Source organism: Eptesicus fuscus, chromosome 15 (assembly GCF_027574615.1).
Source record: "Eptesicus fuscus isolate TK198812 chromosome 15, DD_ASM_mEF_20220401, whole genome shotgun sequence".
NCBI lineage: Eukaryota > Metazoa > Chordata > Mammalia > Chiroptera > Vespertilionidae > Eptesicus > Eptesicus fuscus.
Genome location: NC_072487.1, coordinates 48,725,678 through 48,732,465, shown reverse-complemented (window position 1 = coordinate 48,732,465; position 6,788 = coordinate 48,725,678).

Sequence of the window (6,788 nt, the reverse complement as noted above, 5' to 3'; positions counted from 1 at the left end):
AAATGACCACCCACAATTCCTCAGCATATCAGGCCAGTTAGAACTAGGATATTTTGATCCCAATTCTTAATAGTTGAGAGAGAGAATCCTATAGGCTTAGTTTGGGTCAGTGCCTACCAGTAGGCCATTTAGGTGTGGTGGGAAGAGAAGAACCTGGTAAAAATGTGGCTGTAGCAGGCCCATCCCTGAGGGTAGTTGGAGCACCACAGGGAGAAAGGAGAATTGTGAATTGGCCAGACATCCCAAAAGGTATCCATTGCAATTGGAGGATGAGGAATCCCAGTCTGCTTTATGAGTAGATATAATATGGACAATGAAGCTGGAACCTTCCCCTTGATGTAGATAAAGGAAGGCCAAGCATTCAAGGTGTATAAGCTTAGTCCTTATTTTATGTCTTAGAGTCCCTGGAAGTTGAAGGAAAGTAGTCTTGGAAAAGAGATCAGAGGTGCTATTTAAGAAAAAGGACAATAGTGGGGAGTCCCTATGCGGGATGCACAGAAGGCTGTACCTCATCCTGGCCTCACCCTGTGGATTCTGTTTGTTCAGATTCCATATCAAAGGTGTGCTGAGGGAAACCTCTGGAAACCACAATCCTAACAAGTCATGGTGTGGGGAACTCCAACCTGGCCTCACATCTGAACCCCAAGTTTGTGGGAAGAACCCTTCTGTGTAAATAAAGGAGGTGCCGGGAACACTCCCTCCTTGTGGCTTTATGTCATGGAGACTGAATTGCTCAGGGATTCCAGGGGTCAAGACAAAGGTAAAGATTACAGGGGACCAGCCATCCACCACCTGGTTGCACATAAGCAGAGTACAAACCACCTGTGGGAGCAACATTGCACTAAAGAGGAGAGGAGTCCCTCCCTCCAAAACAGACTTGATTTTGATTTTCAGTATGAATTTTCTTATTTGTTAAGAAACATAAATAAGAGAAGGCCTTTTACTTTTTAATGTATAATAACAACAACAAACTCTTATTCAGAGCTTAACTGTATTAACTCACTTAATCCTCATAACTTTTGAGGTAGGGACTTATCATTATCCTTATTTTACAGATGAGGAGACCAAGACACAGAGAGCTTAAGCAACTTGCCTAAAGTCGCACAGCTTATAAGTGACAGAGCTGGGGTTCCAACCCAGAAAATCGGTGCTCTTAAGTACTCAGAACTGCTACTCTCACTCCCACCGTGTGTATAGGTTAGGTTCTCAATCTCTCTCCCCTACACCTCTCCACCTTACTCTCCAGTTGGACTCCTGTAGCCTAGGTTTACAATGGCAGCTTTTCTGTGGTTGGCCTGCCCTCTGCTGGTTAAAGAGCTGGATTGCAGAGATGTGGACTTCTGGGAAGGGCCCACCTTCCAGAAAGAGGGTGTGATCAATAGACCGGATTTCCTTTGGGTTAACTCTAGGCCTTTTGTTGACCAGAAATAAGGTCTAGGATAAGGTGACCAGATTTTAACATTGGTAAAGTGGGACACCATTGACCGGGGGGGGGGGTGGTGGGGGGGGTGGTGGTGGTGGTGTCTTTTTTAAAAAATATATATTTTATTGATTTTTTACAGAGAGGAAGAGAGAGGGAGAGTTAGAAACATCGATGAGAGAGAAACATCGATCAGCTGCCTCTTGCACACCCCCTACTGGGGATGTGCCCGCAACCAAGGTACATGCCCCTGATCGGAATCGAACCTGGGACCCTTGAGTCTGCAGGCCCGCAGGCCGATGCTCTATCCACTGAGCCAAATCAGTTTCGGCCCCGGGGGGGGGGGGGGGGGGAGTTCTTGATTAAAAATTTGGTCTATATTGTAATCGCTTTTGGTTTTTTTAATAAAAGGAAATTCACTTCTTAGATCATCGTTGAATTTGCATCCTCTTTTCTTACTCATTATGTTAAAAATCTAAAAAAAATTTTTAAATTATATTATAAATTATTATATACATATTGCTTAAAAACACAGTAAGTAGGTACATAATTACATGAACATATTTTATTGTTAGTTTATAAATTAAATTAATTTGATTGTTATAAAGTAACTATATTTTAAAAATTATTTTAATCCTATATTTCTTTCTAAATTATAACAATACTAACTTGTATTATTTTTCCTCTGAAATTGCCATAACGTAAGTCGTAAGTGTCACTTTCAAGGCCGGCGCTAGACTTTTTGCCGCCACTATAAAATATAAATAATATGAGTACTGTCTGCTAAATTCAAGAAAATTTATGTATTTATGAAATAAATAAATAAATTACTTACCTAAATTATCTGAATAGCTGATTTGTAATGACATCACTTGTTTAACTAGCTTACTAGCACGCAGTACGATGTGTATCGTCTGAGAGACAGTTACAAAATGTTTTCGTCATTCATTGCCAATCCCAAAAAATGCCATTGTTCATTAAGTCCAAACAATGGTGGTCGAATTCTAACAACTGATCAACAATGCGAACTTTGATAAGCAGTTCTCGATAATCAGTTCTCAACAATTATTTGTTATATTAAAGTTTAACATTATAAAATTAACAAAAATAATATAAAACTCATATCCTGGCTAAATAGCCACATGGCCGCCGAAAACCGTATATTCCCTTCCTGTTCTCCCGCCGTTCACTAGCTTGTCGTGCATTCTTTCCAAAAATCGGGACTTTTTTAAAACGCCGCGGGACGCAGGACAAATTGTTAAAAATCGGGGCTGTCCCGCCAAAAGCGGGACGTCTGGTCACCTTAGTCTAGGAGGCTGTGACTCAACCTTTAAATGGGGAGTGGGAAGCTTCCTGATCAATACAACTGCCTGTTTAGAGGTTAAAAAGTTGTCTGCCTGTTTGAGTTTATACACAATAGAGAGATGTGAGAGAATTCATTTGTCTGGTGTTAAAAAAAATTTCCTAGACAAATTGATCTTTAGTAATTGCCGAAGTTTATCAACTTGCTAATAATGGATCCTCAAGATGACAAAAGCTTATGTTTTGTGTATGAAAAGGAAATAGAACTTGATGGCTTATACAGTTGGGATACAGAAGATAGTTTAGGGGGGAAACTTCCCTAACAAGGTAAAGGTTGCAGTTTCATTACATATGGTAACAAAAATATCATATTTCAAGTCAGTTATTACAGAGAAAATATGGATGAGGAGAGTTTGTGATGCCAGGAGCATCGTCTATCAATTAGAGATGAAAAATCCAATACACCTAAGAAGCAAAATGAAGATACATCTATGGCTGCCAACTGTAATGATAAAGTTTCATTTCTCAAGAATGATAACCTGACTGTCGTGGACGCATAAACCACAGACACAGCAGCAAATAACAAGTTCTGACTTGAAACAGAAGGCTTGGCCAGGGATTGTCTCAAGCAGCAAGCACTGCAGAGGGAATACAGTTTATACCCTGTCACCCCCCACCACACTTTTTCTTTTTTAAAAAATTATTATTTTTTAATCTTCACCTGAGGATTTTTTTCTTCATTGATTTTTAGAAAGAGTGGAAGGAATGAAGGGAGGGAGAGAGAGAGAGAGCTAGAGAGAGAGAAATACAGATGTGAGAGTCATATCATTAGGTACCTCCTGCATGGGCCCTGACTGGGGCCGGCTGGGGTTCAAACCCACAACCCTTTGGTGCGTCGGCTGACATTCTAACCACTTAGCATTATCAGTTATTATTGAATTTAAATTATTGAATTTATTGGGGTGGCATTGGTTAATAAACTTATATAGGTTTCAGGTATACACTTCTATAATACATCATCTGTATATTGTGTGGTTCACCACCCAAAGTCAAGTCTCCTTCTGTCACCATTTATCCCCCCTATATCCTCTTCTACGTACACCACCCCCCTTCCCTATGGTAATCACCATGCTGCTGTCTGTGTCTACGAGGTTTTCTTCCTTTGCTTAATTTCTTTACCTTTTTCACCCAGACCCCAAACCCCTTTCCTTCTATTAGCTGTCAGTCTGTTCTCTGTATCTATGAGTCTGTTTCTGTTTTGTTTGTTAGCTTATTTTGTTCATTAAATTACACATATAAGTGAAATCATGTGGTACTTGTCTTTCTGACTGGCTTATTTCACTTAGCATAATACTCTCTAGGTCCATCATTGCTCTTGTAAAAGGTAAAATGTCCTGGCTGATGCCATTTTGGGGCTCAGCCTATCTAGTCTCCAGGTGACCTAATCTATAATAACAAAAGGGTAATATGCTAATTAGATGGGATGTCTTCCAGACAGTCCTTCCTGACAAAGCTTGGGGAGGGGTGCGGGGAGGGGGAAGTTGGCTGGGGTCCCAGGTACCTGCAGCCGGCCCAGGGGAAGCCAGCCCAGGTCCTGGGTGCCTGCCGGTGCCCGGAGGAGTGAAGCCGGGGTCCCAGGTGCTGGAGGGAAGCCAGTGTTGGCAGCCAGGGGAAGGAAGGCCTACTCTTGCACAATTTTTCGTGCATCAGGCCTCTAGTCCACATATATAAAAGGCTAAGTGACCGTCCATCCGTCTGTCTGACCATCCGACTGACTGGCCGGTACATATGATACACACTGGCAATTTAAAAATAAATGTTGATCCCTAACTGGTTTGGCTCAGTGGATAGAGCGTTGGCCTGCAGACTGAAGGGTCCCAGGTTCGATTCCAGTCAGGGCATGTACCTTGGTTGCGGGCACCCAGTAGAAAGTGTGCAGGAGGCAGCTGATCGATGTTTCTCTCTCATTGATGTTTCTGACTCTCTATCCTTCTCCCTTCCTCTCTGTAAAAAACCAATAAAATATATTATAAAAATAAATAAATAAATAAATAAAATTAAAATAAATGTTGACTTGTGCATGCGCGATACATATAAAGCTCTTGCTGGCACCAATCACACGTGTGTGTTTCGATCTGTCATTGTCGATCATGAATTTGGTTGACACTTTTATTATAGAAAAAAGGCAAATAGCGATACTAAAATATTTCTTCTAATTAATTTCCTTTCAATGTGCACGAATCTGTGCACTGGCCACTAGTAAATTTATAATCCCTTAAAAAAAAAAAAGGTAAGATTTCCTTTTTTTTTTATAGCTGAGTAGTATTCCATTGTGTAAATGTACTATAGCATTTTTTAAAAAAATATTTTTTAATTGTTTTCAGAGAGGAAGGGAGAGGGAGATAGAAACATCAACAATGAAAGAATCATTGACTGTTGCCTCCTGCATCCACTACTGGAGATCGAGCCCACAACCCAGCATGTACCCTGACGGGGATTTGAAGGTTGACCTCTTAGGTCAATGCTCAACCACTGAGCCACACCAACTGGGTTGTACTACAGATTTTTTATCCACTCATCTACTGATGAGAACTTGGGCTGCTTCCAAATCTTGGCTATTGTAAACAGCACTACAATGAATATAGGGGTGCATATATTCTCTCAAATTAGTGTTTCAGGTTTCTTTGGATATATTCCAAAAAGTGGAATCATTGGGTCAAATGGCAGTTCCATTTTTAAATTTTTGAGGTAATCCATACAGCTTTCCACAGTGGCTGCACCAATTTGCATTCCCACCAACAGTGTACACGGGTTTCCTTTTCTCCACATCCTCGCCAACACTTGTTGTTTGTTGATTTACTGATGATAGCCATTCTGACATGTGTGAGATGACATCTCCTTGTGGTTTTAATTTGCATTTCTCTGATGATTAGTAACACTGAAGACCTTTTCATGACTATTGGCCACCTGTATGTCCTCTTTGGAGAAGTATCCATTCAGGACCTTTGTTCATTTTCTAATTGGGTTTTTAAAAATCCTCACCCAAGGCCGAAACTGGTTTGGCTCAGTGGATAGAGCATCAGCTTGCGGACTGAAAGGTCCCAGATTCGATTCCAGTCAAGGGCACGTACCTTGGTTGTAGGCACATCCCCAGTTGGGGGTGTGCAGGAGGCAGCTGATCGATTTTCTCTCTCATCGATGTTTCTAACTCTCTATCTCTCTCCCTTCCTCTCTGTAAGAAATCAATAAAAAATATATTTTAAAAAAAATCCTCACCCGAGGATATTTTTATTTTAGAGAGAGAGAAAGAGAGAGAGAGAAACATTGATCAGTTGCCCTGACCAGGAATCAAACCCACAACCTTTTGGTGCACGGGACAACGCTCCATCTAGCTGAGCCACCCAACCAGGGTACAGAGACATTATGTTCTAAAATATCTTTCTAAGGTTTAAAAAAAGAGGGTAAGAAGAAATAATAAGAGATTAGAGTCATTATATTGGCATCATTTCTAATGAAGATCTTGCCAACCTGTTCTCAAGTATTAATCTGTTCAAGGCCCTCCAAATATTTTATAATATTTCCTTTGGTGTCCTGAAATTCATGGATAATACAATCTACTTACACATATATGAAAAAATCAATATAAAGCTTAACATATAAAAATAAATACATTTATTATAAAATATAGTAATATGTATTTCAATATTTAAATCCTTGGGTTTTACTACTAAAGACATAATGAAGCAATGAGATGCTTGCATCTACAGTAGGTTTAATGAATAAATTTGGACTTAATAGGAGTCATAAGAAGGAAAGACATTCTATTCAAATGAAAGCAGAAGTGTGGTGGACACTAGAATAAACCCTGGTGTTAAGTAATTATAGAGAAGATATTTGTATAAGCAAATTAGGGAAGTAACCTTAATTAAAGTAAGAATAACATGACAAGTACTAGGTAGAGAAAGTGAAGGTATATACTATTGAAAATTAACTGGCTCTTCTTTTTAAGGAAGATGTTATAATTTTCTATGTTGCGTTGTAGGATGGGATAGTAAAATAATATCTC